A 22,569-nucleotide genomic window follows, 5' to 3' on the forward strand; every position below is an offset into this window, starting at 1 on the left:
AGCCACAAAGAACTTTTTTTTTTCCCCTCATAGAACAGGATTCTTTTTTGCTTACATGCGTTTTTGCATCTCTAATGGAAGAGCAAGTTAAAATACAGGGGTGTACCTAACCTGTTGCGGCTGTCAGGCGAAGCTGTTGCAGACTCAGGTGCTTCAGCTAAAGGGGAGTTGGATCCAGAGGTTCTTGGCTCCTCTTCCCTGTCAGTCACCACCAGCTCTACCACTCTCAGAGCAGAAGTTTGCTTCCTCCTTCCTGTTTGCCCAAACGAAGTTATTAGCTGATGCCCTTTTACAAGTAGGGTGGTGGGGGTTTAAACCCAGGTGGCTATTTAACATGCACTAGTAACCCCAAGCCATCGCACCATCAGAATGGGAAGACAATGTAAGAGCAGGTAATCCCTCAGCACAGGTACTCAGCTGCAGATATAAAATGTGGATCCAGCCCTTGCCAACGCTTGCTCACCGTGCTGGTTGTTAGCCACTTCTAGATGGATTTTGCTTAAATCTTTTGTAAAAGAATCCGTGAAATTTCCTGTTGGGAACATAATTTCCTACTGAAAATCTCAGTAGGAATATATAAAAATTAATATAAAATGTATTTGAAAATATATTTGACAAATATATATTTTGACATATTAAAATATGTTAAAATAGCAAAATATATATTCTGCTTTTTTGACAAATCTTAAGACATTTTGATTTACAGCTAGAAGCTGGTAATTTTGTTATCTAAGATAGTATAAAATCAACCAGAAAAAAAAAAGTTCTACATCACGGGAACAAGAACTCAGATGTGAGGAAATTCTGGATACTGAAAAGCTTCATCAGATAGGAAAATCAGTTCTCCCCAGCTCATTTCACAATATTGTGCTTCCTTTGTGAGTGCAAATCCAGCACCTTTCACCAGCAATAAAAATCACACATTTTTCTGGTTTAGTTCTGTTTTGAAGGAAAAAAAAAAAAAAAAAAAAAAAAACTCTTCCTGGCAGGATCCACCAGTTGTCCTGTAACTGCACTTTGTTGAGAAACAGCTTTTCCTCATCAGAGCTTGTGCCCTGCATGCCATTTTTGGCTGGAATAGACCGCATGTAGATGCCAAATCATGATCTCGGGTGGGCTCTGGATACTATCAGAGCTCGGAGGTTGTTTGACCACCCTCCATGGCAAGGGGTGGGGGGTACAAATGTAAGAAGGGTCAAAATGAGAAATGCGTGACAAAGCGTAGGTCAAATGAACCTCTATGGGTTTCAACTTTTGTCCTTTTCAGCCTGAAAAAACTGCCTTGTCCCAGCTCTGGTTTAGCCTTTGGTGGTGCTGTCTGATTGCAGCAGGAAGGTGGGAACTCAGTGAGGCCTTTGTACAGGGTTTGGGGGTGCTTTGCCCTTCTAGCAGATAACTAATAACTAGTCTGATGCATTAAGCTGTGACAAAACACTGCAGCGCTGGTCTCTGACTTCAGGACCTGTTTCCAGCAGGGCATTTGAGGATGTGCTTGTGGCTGGACAGGGCTGGTTTTGTCGAGTCTTGCAGGTCCCAAGATTTTCTTGAAACAAAGCTTATTTCTCTAAGCTTTCCAAAGTTTTTCTAGGATGTTGTAGTTCCTGGCACTGTAAGACAAAACTATCTTAAGACTGAGGCAGATGCTTTGGATGCGTATTAGTGATGGATAATCTCATATTACTCAGTTCAACTTGAGCTGAGGATCTCTCATGTCCTTGGTTGTAATCCTGCAGAGTGGATGCTATCAGTGAGCAAATTGCTGAAACATCTTTGCCCAGGCCCCAAGCTGTAATGCCTGGGTTGCTGCGGGTCTGGGTCCAGCCCTCACCTCTGTGGTGCACAGAGGTTTAGGAACAGCCTGGGTTCATCTGGCCATAATCTGAGCATCCGTTTCCCTTGCCTTTGGTGAAGCTGGGAGAGCTGCAATGTGTGTTGCCAAGTCTGCTCTCCTTTGTCTCTGTAGTGTAGATTAAGGCTGAAGTAGGTGTTTTGTTACAAAAGCTCTGGGGTTGTGGTGCTGTGTTTTATCCAGAGTCCCTTTGAAGTTGCTGAGGTGCTGGGGCTGTGAATGGGCAACTTGCTTTGGTTTCTGATACCATTAATCATGCACTTCCCCACTTGGGAAAGTGTCAAATTGCTTATTCCATTGCATCTCAGTGCAGGAAAGCACACTTTTGTCAGGCAGCTGGGGTTATGGGACTCCTGCCGCTTCTAATCCACCTGAGTGGAAGAGGTCACACCTTCGGCTCAGGCAGCTGTGGCTGTATGGAAGTTAATTTTGGTGTTTTACCCCCACCCAATGCTGCTGTACGTGGAGCTGGGAGCTCGTCATTAGTCACACAGGGCCTCTACACAACGTGGGTTTGTGCCTCAGTTTCTCAACCAAATAAACGGCAATCACAGGAGCCCCTTCAAGCAGGCCTCTTCACGGTCTTGGGACGCTTACTGTCTGTGCTCGGCCTACAGCAAGTGCACCCTACCAGCGCTCCTAAGCCTAGGCCAGTAATGCGTATTTACATTGTACCAAGAGACATGGGTGTTTAATTATCACAAAAAGCTTTTGTCAGCCCGTTCCTGAGCTCCAGGTGATCCCTTTGGACTCCCCCGAGAGGATTTACGGCCTGTGAGAGCAAAGGCTGTTGTGTGAGGGAGGAGGCAGCCACCATGGCACTCACGGGCCCTGGAGCTGGTGGCTCTGCCATGACCACGGCGGGCGGCAAGACCCTCACGGGTTTTTCCTGAGTTGCACTGGCACCGTGTTGGTCAGAGAAGTAAAAACATGTGTTTGTGTTTCTGCTCTGTAAACGGAGTGGGTATGACTCACCAGAAACATGCAGGGCAGATGTTTGTGGTAATGAGGTGTCATTTTTATACAGTTACTTTTCTGACTACAGCAACATTTTAAAGCTACTTTGCATGCCTGAAGAGCAGTTGTGCTGAAACTCCGAGACTGGAGTGGTCTAGAGCAAAGTTTTCAAAAGCACCCGGTGGCTGGGGAGCCCACGCTTGGATTTCAGCACAGCCTCAGGAGCTTGTGCTGCGCTGGCAGTCAGCAGGAGACGGATGACAGATATTCAGGTATTCTGAAAATGATACCTCTGGTCCAGTGTGATCTACTCATATATGTAAAGTACTTGCAGATAGAAGTTCTTTAATCTCTGAGAGCTTGTGCACATACCTCACAATAATGCAGATGTGTTGGATAAGCTTAAAAAAAAAAAAAATCAAATAAAACCTCTTTAAGGAGCTCAGAGCACAAGTCCCAGGGGTGCATTTGACTATCTTGCCAATGCAATATATGTTTTATGGTCTTTTTAAAATGTGGGTAGCATAATTGAGGTCTGTACATGTTTGTATTAGGAGCAGGGCTAGTGAATTAACCCTTACAGCAATCTCTGGGTCACATTTCCTCTTGGCAATAAAGCGTTGAAACTTCTGTTGGATTTCCCATGGTCTTTCAAGATTTCTGTGAGCAGTCTGTAAATAAGCACCCCTTCTTCATGGCCTGCATCAGACCTTCTCAAAACCTCTGTGCTGTGGCATGGCCCTAGGAGATGGCTCAGGAGCATGGTTGTGACTCCTTCCTCTCCCATTTGCAGCTCCTTTGTGATCACCTTGGTCAACGCAAGGTCCCCATTTTGATGTGGCTCGTTCAGAATTGGCACAAGAGAAATTCCTTTACATTCACCCAGCAAGGGAAGAAAGGAGGAGATGATCTGGAGAGTTATAAGTGGGACGATTCCAATCTCTGCCTCCAGCGCAGCTTGGTATCTTCCACTTCAGTGACAGTTTCTTGGGAAAGAGAGCAAAGATCTTAATCTTGTTGGCGAACTCAAACATGGAAGATGAGGTGATCTGTGCTCCACAGTGGATCTGATTGTTTAAAACAGAAAAAAAGTTGTTTCTCCTAGCTTGCAAAATATGGTGAAATAATGTAGCTATACCCAAGCTTTGATAACTGCAATTCCTGGGTTCTAGTCCTAGTTCTAATGCTTCTCATACGTGCTTATTTTCAAAAGCAGCCACTGCTATTTGGTGTGTGAGCCTTTAGCTCCTTTTTCAATTTCATTTTTTAGCATCCAGACTTCAAGGTCTCCAAATGTGCAGGCTGACTTCTGAAAATATGGGCTGGAAAAACGCTTCTCTTCCTTGGCCTCTCCTGTAGAGAATGGGGGGATCATACCTACCTCGTAGAAGAGTTGTGGTCGATAATGTTCGCAAAGTGCTTTTTAATCCCCTGCTGAAAGATTCTGTGCGAGTGTGAGTTATAATTATTACGTAAATGTCTCATATTTTCCTGTGCAAGCCTTCAGCTTGCCACAGAGATGTTTTCCCGGTCTTTATATGTGATGCCATTGCATTTGTAGCTTCCTGGCCCATTCTAGGCAGCTGTAGTGAGGCACAGATCTCAAAGAGAGAATTAAAATCTTTTCATCAGTTTGGAGAGCCAAACCAAACCCCGAACCACTTTCAATAAATCTTTCCAAAAGGAAAATTGATTACACATCAACAGGGAAGAGATGCAGCTAGGTTAAGGATGGGTGAATGGCTCTAACTCCCGCAGACAGGTGTCCATCTCCGGACCAGAGGCTTAGCCCACGGCTCGGCACGGCCTCCTGGAGGGGCCGTGGCCAGCTGAGAAAACATGTGTCCTTCATCACATCAGATCATCCGGCTAAAGTAAACCATGAGGTCATGCCGGCATCACTGTGTCACCCTGCAGTAATTAAGACCGCTGCTTGGTTACTTTGCAGCCCCCAGCCCCAGCTTGCATACAGGTGTGTTGTTATTAAGCAGCTGGTATAACAAGGCTGTGCCAGTGCGAAGTATGAAACAGCTCAGGACCTGTCCAAAACCAACACAGCCGGGCCTTGCGATGTAGTCCAGGGGGTGCAGTTCTCCCTCCTGGAGATGAAAACAAATCGTAAAGGTTAAAAGGCAGGAATCAGGCCTGTTGCTTTCTGCGAACTGAGAGGAATCTCTGCACGTCATCCCAGGAGAAAAGGAGTTAATAGGTAGCCAAGGCAAAGGTTTAAAAATAGAGCTCTTTGCATAGCTATTAGGTGATGTCTCTGTCACACTGGCTGGTGTTTGCTGCTTCAAACCCCAGCGCGTTCCCAGCAGGTTTTTAATGTTGGGTGTTTGCCTTTTTTTATGGTGGGGTGATGAATGGGGAAAACGGGCCTTGGAAAAAGTGACTTGGGAGGCTTTGGGGTCCAGGTAATGGGTAAGCTGTGTCCTCAGCCATGCTGGCACAGTCCCGCTGGAATTAACAAGGTGGATTTGAAGCTGGGAAGGTTGCTCATGGAGCCCAAGGTGTGCTTAGGAAGTGATGCTTGTCCAAAGAAGTTCTCCTTCTGTCTTTGTGTGAGGTTATTCCTCTTATTCTGTTACTGTTAGCTAGGCCTCACAATAAGAGATGCATGTGATTTTCCTCTCAGATGAGATGTGTTGACTGATAGCCTCCAAGATCTGGCCCCAGAGAGATGCTGCTGGGAGCTGAGGTCCCACGAAGAGCCCATCACTCTAACATGGGGGCTTCTGAAGTGTGCAGGCGACTGAGATGAGCTGTTCCTGCAAGCATGACAGCGAGCCAACAGCAATTAGTGTTAAACAGAGGTTCAGGAGAGGGTTTGGTTGCCAGTAAATAGCAAAGCTGGTGCTGGAACAGGCTTCTAGCTTCTGAGGTGCTGTGAGTTTCATTAGCATACACCTCCCTATTCCAGAAGCAGGTTCCATAGTGCCTGATGGGGCAGAAGTGCCTGTCGTTGCCAATTCAGCAATGCGCTTGATAACTATCCTCCAACATCATGTTTTCTGATGGTAAAAAAACACCAAAGCCCCAGATCCCTCACTTTCAAGGAAGCTTTCCTTTATAATTAAGATGCATTGACTAAAAAGATTGCTGTGAAATTTTTTCACATCTTTTCCTTGGAGCGCGTCTCTATGGGAGCCTGTTGGGAGATGCAGGATTAGGGAGGAAACTGGATTAGCCCCTTAGGATTTCAACAATGTGGCTTTGGTTTAATATAGAAGGTTTTATTTAATATGCTGGTAGAAAAATGCGGCGTTGCATAGCTGAGATCAGATTTTCCCACCCCGCTTTCTCCACAGTCCCATCGCCTCGACTTTTTCCCACTAGTGGTCTATAAATACAGAGCAGGTGCAGCGAGCTCTCCGGGATCACGCTCTGATCCGGAGCTGACAGTTCAAGCGCCAATCGTTCCTCCCTCCCAAAGGGAGATGGGTTTGCACAAGCAGAGCCTCTTCCAGCTGTGGGAAGAGCTGGGTTTCGGCTCCCCGTCCTCAGAGGTCTGTGGTGTGCCTTCCCCAAAGCGGCTGCGTTGTACACCAGCCTGGGTTCACGGCCGCGAGCTTTCCCAGCCACGCCACAGGGCTGCTCTGCCCAGAGCACCTTTCTTTCCACCGCTGAAAAAACACAAATTAAAATCTACTGCTGCCTTTCTTGTTTTCCCTCCTCTTTTCCAAACCCCAGTGAATTTTTAAACTGAGGGACTTACTCTCTAACTTGGGCTTGTCCTTTATGTATCCTCTTCTGCTGAAAAGCCATTTTCTTCTGGGGGATGCTGTTTGCTCTGCCCGTTGTACTGCTGATGGCACCGTGCCTCCGTCTCCCTGCAAGCGCATCTCCCACGTGAGTTTCAGTAGCTCTGCTCTCGGCCCAAAGCCAGGCTGGAGGAGCAGGAGGACACTCAGCCCCCAGCCCTTCTCTCCCCATACGACTGCAAGCCCTCCAGAGCAGCGCTGTTCTTCTATTTTCCCTGGTAGGCGAGTGCCCAGTTTGAAGTCAGGGCTTCTCGACCCCCAGCCCCCTCTGGCCTCGCTGCAGCTTGGTCCTGATCCCATTGGAGAAGATGCTGGGAAGGGGTCTCTGACCTGGCAGGAGATCTGATGCTCCCTTAACACTGCCTCTGCACGTCCTGCGGTCTGTGACGCTGTGTAAGGCAGCAGAGATCTTGGCCTACTTGTACCAAAACATTCAAAAGGTTTGGCTGAGTTATCTGAAGGTGTTAATCCAAGAGGGACAGTCAGGGCACACTGGAGGCTCACAGGCCTCAGGCTTTCCAAAGCGAATGAAGATTTGAGCCTAACCCAACACGTGAGTTTGATACCATGGAGGTAACAGTCCAGAAGGATTCAGCTGACTGTTCCTTAGCATCCCGTCAGCAAGCCCTAATTAGATGTTGAGCAGGATCCTAGAAGCAGTTGAGACAAAAAAAATCTTCCCCATGCAGCAAGAAGGAGGCACCAAATGAGACAAGCCAGCCCCTCCAGTTTTGCCAAGCTGCTGCTTTGTGCAGCTCCTTTAGCCCACGCTGCACTTGACAGCAAAGACAAGAGACAAAACCCAGCTGTTCTCTGCGAGACCAAAGCAAAATGGCACACGGCGAGGCTGGATGAGAGCATCAGGAGGTGCAGGTGCAGAGGCTCTGCTACAACCAACGTGATTTATGGTGGTACCGGCAGCAGGGTTGCTGCTCTGGGTAGGGCAGCTGTCATTTTTTTCTGTCCGCATCGCAAGCATTTCTCTGCTCCCATGCCCAGCCTGGCCTGCGGGGAAGGGTATTTCATAATTCCTGGCCGTGATGTCACCTGGCTGCGATGACACCGCGAGGCACAGAGCAGCAAGAGTGAAACCAGGGAGCGCCTCTGAAAGGCAGGAAGGGAGCAGGCTGCGCTAGGAGCTCTGTCAGCTGATTTCTCCCACAGCAGCGCGGGCTTGGCTGCCAAAAAAGTGTCGCAACAGACGAGGAGAGGGAGATGTGCATCTCCCACTAGAGATGGGAGCAGGGGGGCTGTGGAAAAGAGCAGGGAATGTGAAACATCCTGCAAAAGGGCTTTTTATTTTGTTACGTCGATGAATTGGATGCAGTTTTGTATTGGCAGGTGCTTGACTGTACCTGGCATTAGATCTAAATTCTCTTAAAAATTAGGTTCAGAAGGGTCAGGGCACTCATGCTAAGAATTTCCAAAGTTTTAGGCTTTTCAGATCAGAGAATCTGCATTGGGATTCCCAGCTAAAAGCTCGTTACAGAGCAAGTGCTGGGCACATGGGTACAGGTCAGGACACGGGTTAGCCACATATTCAAGGCTCTCCTGGTGATCAGTGAATGGGGGGGGCTGACCTAACCATGCAGGCCGGAGCTGCAGTGTCATTTAAGACAGGTAGTGGTAAAAACCTTCCTCTGTTGGAAATCAGAGGGGAAGATTTAGGTGGCCAGAGCATGGAGGGCAAAGCAAGAAGGAAAATTTGCAGCCTCCAGGGTTTCTGAGTGAGTGAGCAGGTATGGGGACTGTGCATCGATAGCATGGTATGGGCAAGCTGGAGGCGAGGAGATAAAGGTTGTTTGACATCTCTAAATCCAAGGTGGACAACAATTTGAATCCATCCTAAAGCTTAACTAAAAGCTGGAAAGTAGGGAGTGAAGGACGATGCAGCCTTTCAGGTCCCCTGAAAGGGGGACGTACGAGGGTCTCCAAGCAGTGGTGCACTCTCAAGGTGCAGGTTGAGCTACCATCGCTACATAAGCAGTTAAACAAGAAGGCAGAGCAGAAACTGTGCAGGAGCAGGGTGAACCAGGAGGCTCACACTTCCCGTGGCTGCCGAGAAGCACCAGGTCTTGGCAGCCCCTCCAGCTTCAAACCGCTTGGACCCGCTTCCCTCCTCCCTGCTGGTTCCCCAAAGAGGAGTGCCACCAAAACCACCGCCGGGAGGACCAGCTCCGTCTCCTATCCGTGGAGCCCGTTGCCTCACCTTGGAGGAATGCATTTGCTTCATAACCAAGATAAACGGCCTGCTGTTTAACTGGAGCTTGTGTTGCAAACACCAAGCTCTTGCTTTGGGACGAGCGCTTGGCATGCCTCCTGCTTCCCTGCTGCCTGCCGGGCGGGACGGTGCCTCGCTCCGCCGAAGCAGGGTCTGCTCTGCCGAGGGTGGATTTATTATTGGTGACTGGCCTCTGCTGTTGGCTCGATGATTTCTGCTCTGATCTCAGAGGATAACTCTCTCCTAGCCTGGTCTCTGAGGGAACTCGCATTCCTTTCTTATCTCCCACCAGCATGAGTTATGCTCTCAAAAATTAGTCCTTATTTATTAGCGTAGCCCAGCCAAAAGCCATCTCCAGGATTTTCAGTTGCATGTGCAAAAAAAATCCACCTCCCTTTTCTTGCTCCCCTGGAGAGATTCATTAGGAATAACCTCACCTTTCGGGGAATCAGATGTTCCTTCAAGGATGTTGACTTCCATGGGGTTTGGAGGCAGTGTCCCAGGGAAACACTGAGGTTAGTGCGTTCAGCTCATCTGTTTTCACTTAATGCAAGAGACCCTGGAGAGCTGCAAAATAAACACAAGGGCCCTGATTTCTCCTTTCAACTGTAAACTGAGGCACCAAAGCAAGGATCCTAGTCATTCTGCACTTTTTTTTCCTCCAGATTCAAAACGATCTGGAAAAATGTATAACCCGGTGCTGCTCGTGGTGCTTCCTCAGCTGAGGAGAGGAACGTGGAGCCTGAGTGCAGCTGCCCAGCGAAGCATCTGCCTCGTCCCTGTGCGCAGGAGCAAGACAGACGTGAAGCCGTAATAAAGCTAATGGAAGACCCAGCTGGACAAGGACAACTTTGGCTTGGGTTGAAAGTCGGAGGAAGCCTCTGCGCTGCTGATGCACAGAGGTAAAGAATTACAAAGGCAATGGGAGGGACCGCAGTCAGCAGGAAAAGGACAGAAAGGCACTGAGGAGGATCGGATATGTCATGCTATCACGTAGCTCGAGAGAGATGCAATATCAGCAGCTCCCGAAGCCACCGGAGACCAAGAAACCGCTAGAAAGAAACGTCGGTGCGGAGGTAGTTACACAGTGCAATTAATAAAACCTGACAAAGCCCCGGTTGCTGCCGCAGGCCAGCAAGGCTCTGCTAGCGCAGGATTGATGTCTGGGCTCAGCAGTGACACAGGACTGAAGTGGTCAGAGAACTGACACCAGCACAGGGGTGCAGCCGGGCATCTGCTTCCCATCTCTTTTTGTCCTGTGCTAGCGTAACCCCATCACTTTGGGGGAAACTGCTGTATGCAGTTGCCTCCTAAAACAGGATCAGGCCCTGACCTCAGCACACCGAGCCCTCGGGGGACCTGGCAAGTCCCTGGTCATGTCCCCTGCTGACAGCCCCATGAGGGCTGGGTGGGTTTCCTCCCCCGTGGCTCTCCCTGGGGACTCGAGTGCTGGACCCATGTCGTCCGTGGGGGAAACCTTCCTGGGGAGAGAGGAGAACCGAGGGCAGAGGTGTTGACTGGTTTCAGAAAGTGAAGGGGATGAAAAAAAACAACCCCTGAGCTGCCAACAACTGTAAAACCCAGATTATTTGACCTGCACTTCACAGACAAGACATTTTTGATTCCAGTGCAAAGGAATATGGGCAAGACATCAAGTTACAAGCCAGAAATATCATGTAACCGGTAATGGCCCTTTATTGACATAGGAAGTGGGATGGTTTTGATAAAAATAAGAGCCCACACAAATGATTTTCTGTGCATACAATTCACAAGGAAACTCTTTGAGGACTTTTTTGAAGGAATGTGGTTATTATTTTTCCCTGTGTTCGTTTTGCTTGTTCCATTATTGAACAGAAAAGGAGTTGGTGGCAGGAGGAGATGGAGCTTTCCCCCGTGCTCAAGGAGTCCATGCAGTGGGTGTGCCCTGTGGCTTTTCCCTGAAACTGCCTGCCAGGATCCTGGGCAAGGTGTGAGTGGTAGGAATTGCTTCTCCCTGTGCCGAGAAGCACTTGAAACAAGTCTGCACATACATCACGTTTTGAGCCAGTTTTCAGACTTAGTCCTCTCTGTCCGCAGTCAGTGTTTATTGGGACAAAAATGCAAGTGACCTACTTCACTGCTTACAGATAGAACTACAAAGAGGTTCAGTTCTTGGGATGTTTTTAGTAACATCTGTGTTTCAGAGGAGGCTGGACTGAAGAATTTGAGATGCTGATATGCTTCCTCCGTAGTGCATTGCCCAGCTGACTTTTCAGGTTGCATCCTGGGCGGCAAAGAAAGATGCCCATGCTTCGCCCTCTCTCCTTGCTCTTTAGTAGCTTCCAGTGATTTCTATGCCAAAGCCACATCCCACCAAGCTGTCGGCATTCCTCACCCTGGGAGGAAATAGCAATCGAGCACCCCGTGGCCCTGGGGTTGCTGAACCCAGCAGTCCCATTTTTGTGGTGTGTCATTGTTGCCAGTTCTCTTCAACTAGTTTGAAACCAAATGGTTCGTGAAGACCTACATTAATTTGGGGGGGACGGGGACCGAAGTGTCATTAAACATGATTAATCTCTCGCTGTTGCCAGCCCTGCAGTAATTTCTGGAGTGTTATGGCTGCTTTTGTAGAGCGAATCCCTGAACTTTTTGCAGACCTGTGGCCAGACCAGCACCAGGCTCCCAGCATTGTTTGTGTTCAATTTCCTTAGTTTGCATTTTTGTTGTTGTTTTTGGGAAGGAGGATGTAGAAGTAAGAAATATGGGGGAAAGGTAAACAGGTCTGCGCTGGATTTGTGCTCCCTAGTTGTTTGAATGTGTGATGTTAGGAAAAAAAGTAAACTTCGAGTACCTTTATCTGAAAGTTTACAAATACAAATAAAAGCCCTACACAGAAATTTAGTACATGATGAAAGATTCAAATATACACAAGGAGAGTGTTTATTTGAATGGTCTTTCGGTTCCTCTGTTCGTATTCTGCAGTGGCTGTTTCATTGTAGGAGGTCCAAAAAGTTAATTCACCAAAATAAGTGCAGTTTTGGAAACAGCAGGGAAGAGAGACTATTCGTGGGTCTGGTTTTTGGTTTCTTTACTCGTTTTTTGGAAAACGTTTGTTTTGGCTTGAGCCAAACCAAGCTTTTCCTGAGATCTTCGTTTACCCAGCTCCAATGCACAGCCACGTACCAGGCCAAGCCCTGTGAATTTCTGAGGCTCTTTTTTTTTTTCCAGAGCTGTTTTCCTCTCCAGACCTCCCGAAGCGCCTGCGCTGCAGAGCGGGGTCTGACCACGGACAGGTTCCCCGCAGTTCTGCCGGGCTTGGACAGGGTGTGCAAAACTCCCCCGTATCTGCTGGAAGCGCTTTCCCCTCGCTTAAACCTCTGCTGCATGTAAATGCACAGGCCTTCGAGATCATGCTGAGCTTTCACAGATGGGCTGGGAAGAGCCAGTGCCACGAAGTTAAAGGCAGTCAAAGTGGAGTTAGAGAAGGAAGAGTTGCCTCAACAGGGAGGGGTTGTCAGCTGCAGGAGCTGTGCCAGCGCGATGCTGGGTAGTGGTGTTCTTCAGAGACATCCCACTAGGTCTGCATGCAAAAAGACTGTGCCTTTGTAAAAGGATGTGCTGGTAAGTATCCGGGTCGAAGTGCCTTCACGCGGGGTGTGTGCCATCCTGCTGCTGTGCCCCATGCCAAATCTCGGGGGAGCCTCAGGGGCTGACACGTGCCCCAGCCCTGGGCATCCTCTGCACAGTGCCTGCACCCCTCCCTGCCTGCAGGGACTGCCTACTACTAATGAGGCGTGTAATATTTGTAATATTTCCCATTCCACTTGCTCTCAGCTGCCTCCAGTTCCCGTCTTTTGCACCTATTGTAAGGGGCTGCCCCGCAGCTGGCGTTACGCTGCCTTCCCGACACGCCTGAGCCTTTCACCGCTTTCCTCCACTCACTTCTCTCCCTCCCTGCCGAGCTGTTCATGCCCTGAGAGGTGTCAGGATTTAAGACCATCTCCTGCAGCTTCAAGGGCCACCTCTGCTTTCCTTTGGCCCTGCAGCCTGCTGTGTCCTGGGGCGGCCAGGGAGAGGGGATGGGCTGCGGGTGACATTATGAGACACCTCCACGGGGAAGCAGCAGGGGCTGTGGGTCTGTAGAGTAAAGAGAGCAAGGGCCAGGAGCCAAAATGCTTGTGTCACTTGCAAGACCCAGGGCCAGGAGCTGGGCTTAGCGGCACAAGTCTTTCCATTGCCGGTGACTCACTTGCTGACATTTTTTGGCTGCCCTGTGGGGCTGGAATGCGCCGAGGGAGAAGCCAAGGAGCTGCCCCACAGAGCATCACGGGGTGTCTGATCCCTTCTGCCCCACAGCGAGGGGCTTGGTCCAGCACCGGGACATCCAGGCACTGCCTTACTGATGGCAATAGCTTTGGGTTGCATCTGGGAAAAAGATGAAAGGGCGGTTTCTTGTTCGCCATGAGAAACTGGGAATTGTTAGAAGCAGCATCCGCAAGGAAAAAGTTAAAATACGCCGCTCGAGAAATCTGAAAAATTTCCAACAATTTCCCTTTTAAGTATTACAGATGTCTTTCCTACCTTCCTCAAGTTGGCATACATGACAATTCTCTGCATTTTCTCTTTTCTTTGTATCTCTGTTGCTGTTCTGTGTTCCAGCGGGATAATATTGAATATGGCATCTAAGAATTGGCTCCTAACTTAACAGCACTGATTGCGTTTGCATATGCAGAAAGAGAAATTGTTTAGGCTAGCCATGTTCCAGCAGAATTTCATTTAATAGCATCTGAAAAGGTTAAATGCAGCTTGGCTAGGCAAGGTTATTTTTAATGCCGCGCTCATCAGCGTGCCTCCTGAGGTTGTGCCTTCCCATCAGCGGGTGCCCTAGTTGGGCATGTTTAATACCTGCCGAGCTTGGGTTTTAAAGGGTAAGGAAATTAGGAGTATTTTTTCACATTTTGAAAATAAGCTTAAAAAACATCGTGCCCTTTGGTCTAGGTTTCTCGGATTTTTAAGTAAGGAGTTGAAAGAATTGAACTATTGAACAAACTCATGTTTGTTTTGGTACAGAATACCACATTTCTTATTTTTCAACAACAGGCACGCTTTCAGGTCTGGTGTTGCTGAAAAGGAGTTTTCCCTTTTCAAAGTCTCTTTCCGATTTGTTTTCCACATGGAGGAAACGAAGAGAAAAGGGAGGAAAAAAAAAACACAAATTGGCGGAACTGGTAGAAGTACTATTTCTGTAGGGGAGGGGAAAACACAAGATTTTGACCCAAGTGAAAATTCACCTTTGGAAACCTCCTGCAAGCCAGCAGTGCCTGCGTTCCCCAGGTGGCAGTGGCCGTGGCTGCTCCCCGTATCATCCCTCCGGTCTTTCCTTTGCCGACATCTGGTCCGCAGCCTCTGAAGTCAACAGAAGTCTTGCCATTAATTTCCGAGGCTTTCAGATAATTTTCTGTACGCATGCAAACTAACGTGATCGTTAAATATCCTGTTAAGTCTGCTTGGCTTTTTCCATCAAACGTGTCATTTAAATAACCTAATTAAATGAGGTCCTTTCATTTTAGATGATGTTTAGATGATGCATATAATTGCCCTGAAAGCGCAGTCGTCCAGCTGGCAGAGCGGTTATAGAAGATGTAAAACATTTTTAATAAAAACAAGACCCTCCTCGGATTTGGACTCGATCGCAGAGATGGGAGGCCAGCGCCTTGCACGTGGTTAAAACCAGCCGCGGGCGTCGTGGAGTTATCAGGGATGCTCTGATGGCAGAAATCCCTCTCTGAGCGTTCGTCTCTACCTTTGGCTTGTTGCAGTGCCCGGAGTTAGGACGGGCGGGATGTTAGGGGTCTTCTCTAGGAGGGTGGCATCTCAGTGCGGGACAACCTGGGAACGGATCAGCCCTGCTGCTTTTGCACCTCCTGCCTGAAGCGATGGGGGAGCCCTATGGTCCTCCTTGCCCAGCTGTGTTGGAAAGTCTTTCTGAGAGGCAGGGGCTGCCCAGGTGTCAGCCTGCTCTTGGGGACACAGCCTGCACGAGGAGGACAGGCTCCGGCTCCTCGCAGCATCCCGCTGCCTGTCTCGGCTCCTTCCCTCCATCCCCTCCGCTGCATCCATCTGCGGGGCAGCGAGGAGCAGCTCCCTCTGTAAGACAGGAGTGTCTCTGGGACGGGGCCAGCTCCATGTGTATAATATTTCCATTAACTCAAGGAGCGAAACTCCTGGGCTCGGGGCCCGGGCCGTGCTGGAGAGGCAGCGGAGCAGCAGTAATGGTGCTCGTACATCACCCGGCCGTCAGCGAGCGCCCAGGAGGACGGCGAGACCCCAGCGTGGAGGCTCACACCCGCTTTGATAGCGGCTCCTAGGACAGCATCGCCCAGCCTGGGCTTTTCCTGAGCTCGCTGGGGGGCCGGGGGCTGTGCTAGGTTTGCTCCGTGAGCAATGCTTGGTGCTGCCAGCCTCCGGCACAGGGGAGGCACCTGCTGCTGGGGGAGCCGCCTGCGCCCTCCCCTCGCTTCATCGCTGGCACGGTGGGGAGGTGACCGCAGCTCCCCGGCGTGGCTGGATTAGCTCTGAAGCTGCTTCTCCCGGGTGTGTGCGGAGAACGCGCATCTGGTCAGCAGGGGCACGCGTTTCCGAGACCCCTTCTTCTGCACCAGGAGCCTGTCCCAGCCGGAGCCAGGAATCCTTCGCCCTGGAGACTTGCGGTGCTGACACATCCACTCTGGCCACAACAGAGCAAATTCTTCTTTTTTTATCCCGCTCCAAGCCAGAAAGTGCTCAGCATTTCGAATGAGATTTTCCAAAGGGTTCGGGCCACGTCAGGTCCTGTAGGGCTGGTGCCTCTTCCCTCCTCCCCACGTGCACCAAGCGCCTCGGCGAGCAGGGTGAGCAGGATGGGTCCCACCTCCAGCTCAAACAAGCAAGGTCCCACCCCCATTACCACCAATGAAGCTTCCAAGGGAGAAGCAATCACCCCCCACCTGGCATGGGACTCCCCTTTCCTGCTCCATCTCAGCCTCAACGCTGCCCACCAAGGATTGCTCCTTTTGTAAATCCTGACCTTGAACCTTCAGGCATTATTCGAACCCCCCGGTGCAGAGGCTGTAGGAAAGCGATCCGAGCAGAAACCCCCCCGTGCTGTCACTTCCACTTACGGGTCTTGGCAGTGACGATGCCGCCGTGGTGAGCACACAGGTTTTTGGCTGGGGTTGTGCTGCAGCCTGGGGGTCCTGTGTCTGGGAGAGGGAGCTGCCTCCCTCCAGCAAGGAGCTCAGAGCCCTCCAGGAAAGGAGGGCCCAGACAACGCTGACATTCCCTCGCTGCCTCTTTGTGACCTGGGTTGTTTTATTCTTCCTTGTGCCCCCTTTCTCCCGCAGCACAAAAGGACCTTCTTGTACCAAAGTCTTTTTTTTCTGCATACTTGCAGCGTGAGCAAAGCAGGAGGGGTGGGGGCAAGGAGAGGGGACTGAAAGCTTTGGGAAAAATCTCACGCAGAGCTTGGTTTACAAGGGACAGCTGAGCATATAAACACTGTCTCCAAAGTGGGTCGTTAGAGCTTTTCTGGCAGCGTTTCCCCACGTACCCCCCAACCTCTGGCTAGGCTGCTTTGAAGGAAAACAGGAAGGAAAGAGGCAGGGAGCGTCTTTGAATGCCCAACAATCAGATCCCAATTTCTTTTAATTTCCCGTAATAGTGAAAGCCAAAACAAAACTCATTGAGCAGAGCCGATAAACTTGGCCAAGGGGGCACGGGGGCTGTGGGGAGGTGGGCAAAGCGGGGCAGGTGGGGTCAACGTCTTGTGCATCTTGTTATTTGGTAGGGCAAATGGTCCCCAAAAGGGACACACACCCTGCTCGCAAAATGAGCTGGTGGCAGGGCTGCTGGCGGGTGCCAACAGGAGCTGGCGTTCCTGGCAGGTTTCTCACAACCCCACCGCCCCCTTCTTCTTTGTGTACTTCTCTTATCAGCGGTATGGTGAAGGATCTTGACACTGGAGTAACTGGCATCACGGTACCAAAATCAGCACTTTGCGGTCTTTACAGATTACTTGCAGGCTCAGGCTGTCTGGGGAAGGACAGGGAATTGAAAATTCCAATTCTAGGATGCAGAAGTCTATCACTTTCTGTAAGTCTATTCATAAAATTCAGCAAAGTCAGCTTGCCTAGGAATAAAATTAAATATTTTTTCTTTATCCTTGGTCTTTGCAAAGAAAAAGACCTGGTGTCTGCAGAGAAACCCTTCCCTTATTTTGATACTTTTTATCTCAGTCTCTTAACCTCTTAGGATAAAATTAATTTCAGGCCAGTCCAACTTTGTCATCCCAGCGTCTGTAATTAGGGAATGATGCTGAGCAGGGTGCCATGGGGCTTGGATCCTCACCGCTGTGGTGCCCTGACCATCACCCCACCGAATGTCTTTGAAGCAGTTATTAATATGGCAGAAAAGCTGACTTTTGATAGTTTAACATTAACATGTTCTCATCCTGTCCCAAAGCAACCGCTAACGCTGTCAAAACAAGGCTTCTAAATCTGCCTTTCATTTGCATCCCGTTGTGTGTCTGTGCACACACAGGTATGCATGCACGCTACCTCAGCTGAGGAACAAGTGCTTATTGGAAACATGCTCGCTGAGAATTAGCAGCCCCATACACATGTATCTCTCGTTAAACGCTACGGGGTGGAGGTAGGGATTGTTGCCTGAGGCTCTGCGAGATTGCTCAGCACCATATGCCATAAATATGTTTTTAATAAGCAGTCATTAATGACTGGACAATAACAGCTTTATTAAGCTTAAATTAAAGGCATATTTGGGAGCCTTAATCTGAAACTATATGGTGTAATGGAATATACTGGAATTCAGCTTCATTTTTTTTTAAAAAAAGACTTTTTTCAAGCAAGTAGTTGCAAGCCATTGTGGGAAAAGGATACGTTCCCTGGAGGCCTGATCCTGCTCTGGGGTCTGCTCCTGTTTGTCTGCATGAGGCTCAGTTCAGGCTGGAATTAAGGTGGTGGGACTCACCCTGCTTCTCGGTGGTGCTGGGGTGAGAAAGAGCTGGCCCAGGCTGCTGTGATGCTTCCTAAGACTCATTTGCTCCAAGGCAATAGTTATTTGGGAGGTTGCTTTAGCCCTGCTAATCCTGCCCACAGAGTGAAACACTCCAAGCCCGTTCCCCTCTCTTCCCCCTGCAGGACCGAAGCAGTCCTGCTGCTTCTCCTCCTGCCTGCGGGGCGTCGCAGGGCGATGCTAGCCCTGACCCCGCGTTGCAGCTCCATGGGTGGGCACCACTCGCAGCCAGCCTTTTCCATGCGGCTCTCATTCGGTGTGGGGGCTGCAGCTCCCTCAGCAGTCAGATAAAGCTCCAAAGATGTTTCTGCTGCTGCTTAACCCCTGCTTACCGAAAGCACTGGGTGGCTCGCGTGCCTGAAGCTGTGCATGTCTTTGCAGGACTGGGCTGCACTTCTGGTCCCGGTACCCCTCAGTTGTCCACACGTTTAGGAAGCGCTGCGTGTGGAAAGGCAGGAGCCAAGGAAGCCAAAAAGAATCCCACTCTTTATTAGATGATGATAAAACCATAGTGAAATAATAATAACACCTGAGCACAAACATCCAAAGTACGTTAAGCACAAGGGTTTGGCTGGAAAAATCTCAGGACAACCTACAACAAAGCCCCAAGCTGCTGGAAAGCTGTTACCGCAGCCCCTCCATCCCTGTTTTACCACCCCTACACCGTCCCAGCTGCCCAGTGACTGCCGAGCTGTGTGGTTTGTGTCCTTAAACGGGTTTGTTTCCACTTTGTGCTGCTTTCCTGACATGGCTTTCTCTGGCAGGCTGGCTTTCAAGTCCGTGGTGATCCGCTCCCATCCTTCAAAGCTGCATCGATGGAGCTGACTTTGGAGATGCCCCAGTGCGGGTGAGCTCGGACCTCTGCCGTGTCTAAATTATGCCAAGGGGCATGGCAGGATTGGTGCTGGGCAGCCTCTGGCTTGCCCTGCCACCAGCAGCCCTCCTCGTCAGCCGGCTCTCCAAGCCCTTAGGCTGACCTGAGATATGACTCGGCGTTGGTATGAATCAGACCTTCCTCCAAGCCCAAAGTGTGGGACTTGCATCAGCTCTATTCCCTTAAATCCACTTAACGTGTCCCTCTGACCCAGACCCCTTGAACTCCCTGTGCTCCTCTCCCTCTGCTTTGTAATCCTCCGAGCCCCAGCTGCGTCCCCAGCCCGTGCTCGCTGCCCTCTTTCCAGCTTCTCTTACCATCTGGGCTGACCTGTCTTGTTGCTTCATTGACTCTCCAAATATTTTTTTTTTCAATTTACTTTTGAGAATTAACATCCTTCCCCGTTCTTCCTGCTCCTGCTCTTGAAGGGAATGACTGGCTTTCTCCAGCATTTTAAATACAGCTTGTACCGAAGGATATAATTCTTAAGAAACATCTCGAGCTAAGTCAGCCCAACATGTGTTGCACAAGTGTGGATCTGAATCAGATCGAGCACAGGTCTGAATCTGGTTTCATTGCTCTGCTGCTCATTCAGAGCTGATTTCGTTTCTCTGCTGCTGAAATCAGTGCAGCGATGCTGTGAGATCAGGACTGGGCTGCAAAGTAGCTGTGTCCGTGCCTTGTGATGTCTCTGTCTTATGCTGGACAAAACGAACCAGATTCCTCCCTGAATTCATCGGCTCCTTGCCAGGGATGAACGGGATCCAGCCATAAGGATTTTGCTGCGGAGCTGGCCGTCTGAACATCCCACTTAGGATTAAAAGGGTTGTGTACATTTTAGCACCAAGTTTTGCTCTGAATTGGCTGGAAAATGTGAGATGTTTCTGCAGAAAATTTCAGTGTTTAATGGAAAAAAAATTAACTGTGATTTTTTTGGGGCCTGAAAGCAAAAAAAAATAATAATTTTTTGGCTGAAGCTCTTTGTACTTTGAAGCTCTTTTGGACTGGACTTGGAGGGTATTCCTAGTGTTGTGGTGATGTAGAGTTCATTTGCATGAGTTCCCTTGCTCGAAACTGGGCTAATTTTTGTCGCAGTTGTCTAAGACGTGTTGGGTCTGTGTTTGCCACTCCAGGGACAGGTAAGCAGGAGGTGTTTGCAGCACAGCTTGCCTCTGTAGACTCAGACTTCTGCATATAATGCAGGCAAAAGGCACTTCGCTTCAAAGCTTTTCCAACCAGCACCACAAATTTCCACCTTCTGCGTTTTACAAGCGAGTTCCTTCGGACGTGATAAATACTATCAGCGTATCAGCTCAAGGCCTCACAGAGAAAAGAGCCCCTGTGCAGAGTGTTGTACAAATACACAAAAGCTCATCCCAGCTCTGACCATGGAGAAGGGCGGAGAAGGGGAGGTTTTTGCAGGCCCTTTGTAAATCCACCCAGAACAGCTTCCCCAGGCCCTGGCCCCGATTCACAGCAGCGTCTCCAGCATCTGATGGCAGGTGGCGTTTCTGAGGTTGGTAAAGTACTGCCTGGGACCCGTCTTGGCAAACTAGCTGCCCTTCTGGAGGCGTCAGCTGCTCAGCTATTAAAATGGGAGGACACGTTTGTTGGTGAAGATGATAGACAGCTGAAACTGCAACCAAAACAATCCTGAACTTTGGCCTTTGGTATAAATCCTGAGCTCGGATGCAGCAGCAAGCTGCTGAGGAGTCCAGGAAAAAATTCTTGTCTGACTTGCATCGAAGCCAGGAAAGATTTGCAGGAGGAGACGAGGTCTCCTGATGGGGCTCAGACAGGAACAAGGGCTCGTAGGCATTGGGCTGAAGTCAGGAGACTCAGCGCATCCTGGCTCTGCAGGAGAGGGAGCCTGCTGCTTAGCAGGAGTCCTTTGCCATCCGCACCCAGCCCCTCCACATCATAAAGGCACCCATACGTAGGGTTTCTGAAGGTACATAACACCCAATTTTCCCCCGGTTGACAAGGTTACGCCAATAATTTCCTAATCCCGAAGCCCTCTTGGCCTAGGTGGGACTGACCCGGCTGACTCACGGGCTTGTGTTTCTGGGAGGGATTGCGCGTGGGAAGCTCCTGTAGGTCTCTTCCAGTCCTCGGGATTTGGGCAGCCCTTGCTCGTGTGATTTTGAGGACACCAGATGGGATTGCTGGCTGGAAACCCGTCTGCTTCTGGAGCTCGGATCACGCTGGCTGGCAATGAAGGCACGAGCTGCATGCGTGTGTATCCATCGGAGGAGCTGCGTGTGTGTGGAAGACAGGAAAAAAAGGAAAAAGATCTGTGTGTGTGTGTGATGGGGCTAAACACAAGCTCAAAATCCTGAAGATGGACCTGGCTTCCCCAGGGCAGCTCTGGTTTGCAGCCTAGTGAGGAACAACCACGCGTCTGCACGAGCGTGCAGCTGCAGCAGTGTGTGCAAGGAGAGCTGGTGCCAGCCGGGTGCAGGGGGTGTGACCCAGAAGTAACACAAAAGGAGCGATAAATGGTTTACAAGCACATATTTTCGTGCACTTTGTGGGTGCTTGTATCTGTATGGCCATGCTGTAAAGTAGGGAAAAGGGCTCTGGCTCCCTGCTTTTCGCTAGGGTCGTGTCAGCACAGCCGTGAACAGGATTTAATGGTTAGCACGAAAAGAGCAGGTTGTGTTCAAAGGTTTGCTGGTGGACTGCAGTTGACTTGAAACTGGTTTAGCTAATAACTTTAAAGCTTTTAAACTTTCTGCTTCGCACATCATTTTCTCACGACAGCTTGCAGAAGTGTTTTGCTTAGCATTAATCACCGCGTTTCCCCCTGAAGGAGAAGTGTTGTGCAAGCCGGTGGGTCAGCTCTCAGGGCATGGGATATCGGGATCGGGGCCTATTTAAATATGAAATAAATATATAAATAGGCCTCCCTGCTGAGGCCCCTCTCTCCCAAAGCACACGTGAACATGCCCAAGTGCTCTGCAGAACTCGGACCTGCAGTGCAAGGACAACACTTGGGCAGAGGATGAACCCTGTAGACTTCTCAGCTCCAAAACAGTGCAAAAAGTCAGGGGCCGGGCTGCAATCACTTTACCTGCCTGTTCCCTCCTAGAAAACATCTCCCCAGAGCAGAGCTGGTGTTTAAAGCTCTCACCAGAGGGGAACCTCCCAAAGCAAAACAACCCCGAACCCTGGTGGACTCAAACCTTTGGCTCCAGCGTGTCTAGGGACTGAAAAGTTGATGATTAGATAACTGTAAACCATCCTTATTTTACAGCTCGCTCTGCTTTGTTCAGCCGGGGAATGAAGCACACTAGGCTCCTGGGGTGGAGGGAAGAAATGGTTTTGTGATTAAACTAAGTCTCGGATTATGTGGCTGAAGTGCCCAACCCTGCCGCAGGGTTTGCCCTTGGTTTGGGCAGGTCTCTGGCTCCCCTGGTGCCTCGGTTTCCCCAGTGCTGTCCCTTTGCTGTGATATTTGCACTGCCAGGTTTTAAAATGAGCTGCAGGCCCCCAGGGGACCACAAGGACTTGGGCAAAGCAGGTGTAGCCTGCAGCAAAAAGTGGGAAATGGAGACTGGGAACAGGGGAGGGAAAGGTCTGCTTAGTGCTGAGCCAGGGAAAGGGAAAGGAAAAGTGTTTGTGTTTATTTTTTTCTCAATACCCAAATCAGCGAGGAGAATTTTTTGCTGATGGAATTAAGTAAAAAAAACGTCCTTGATACCTTTAGTGGGCAGACAGCCCAGTGAAGGAGAGACAGTACAGGGAGAAGGAAGAAGGAAGGGAGGACAAGATGGGATTTTACCACATCGGATGAAAGATGTAGGCGTGGAGTGAGATCCCCAAGTGCTACGTGTGCAGCCCTGCTCCGATCCCAGCC

General features: G+C 49.7%; 1 protein-coding gene across 2 annotated transcripts in view; it reads left to right on the plus strand.

Moving 5' to 3' along the window:
- Positions 1-22,569, plus strand: part of SNX19 (sorting nexin 19) — a 109,411-nt gene that overhangs the window by 64,564 nt on the left and 22,278 nt on the right. Inside the window, exon 14 of one of the 2 annotated variants that reach the window (XR_005814229.1) lies at positions 18,601-18,683. The exons of the other annotated variant lie outside the window; for it this stretch is intronic. The gene's annotated coding sequence lies outside the window, so the exon portion shown is untranslated. The remainder of the gene's footprint in view (positions 1-18,600; positions 18,684-22,569) is intronic. 2 annotated transcript variants of the gene reach the window in all.

This window comes from Cygnus olor, chromosome 22 (genome assembly GCF_009769625.2).
Source record: "Cygnus olor isolate bCygOlo1 chromosome 22, bCygOlo1.pri.v2, whole genome shotgun sequence".
Taxonomy (NCBI): domain Eukaryota; kingdom Metazoa; phylum Chordata; class Aves; order Anseriformes; family Anatidae; genus Cygnus; species Cygnus olor.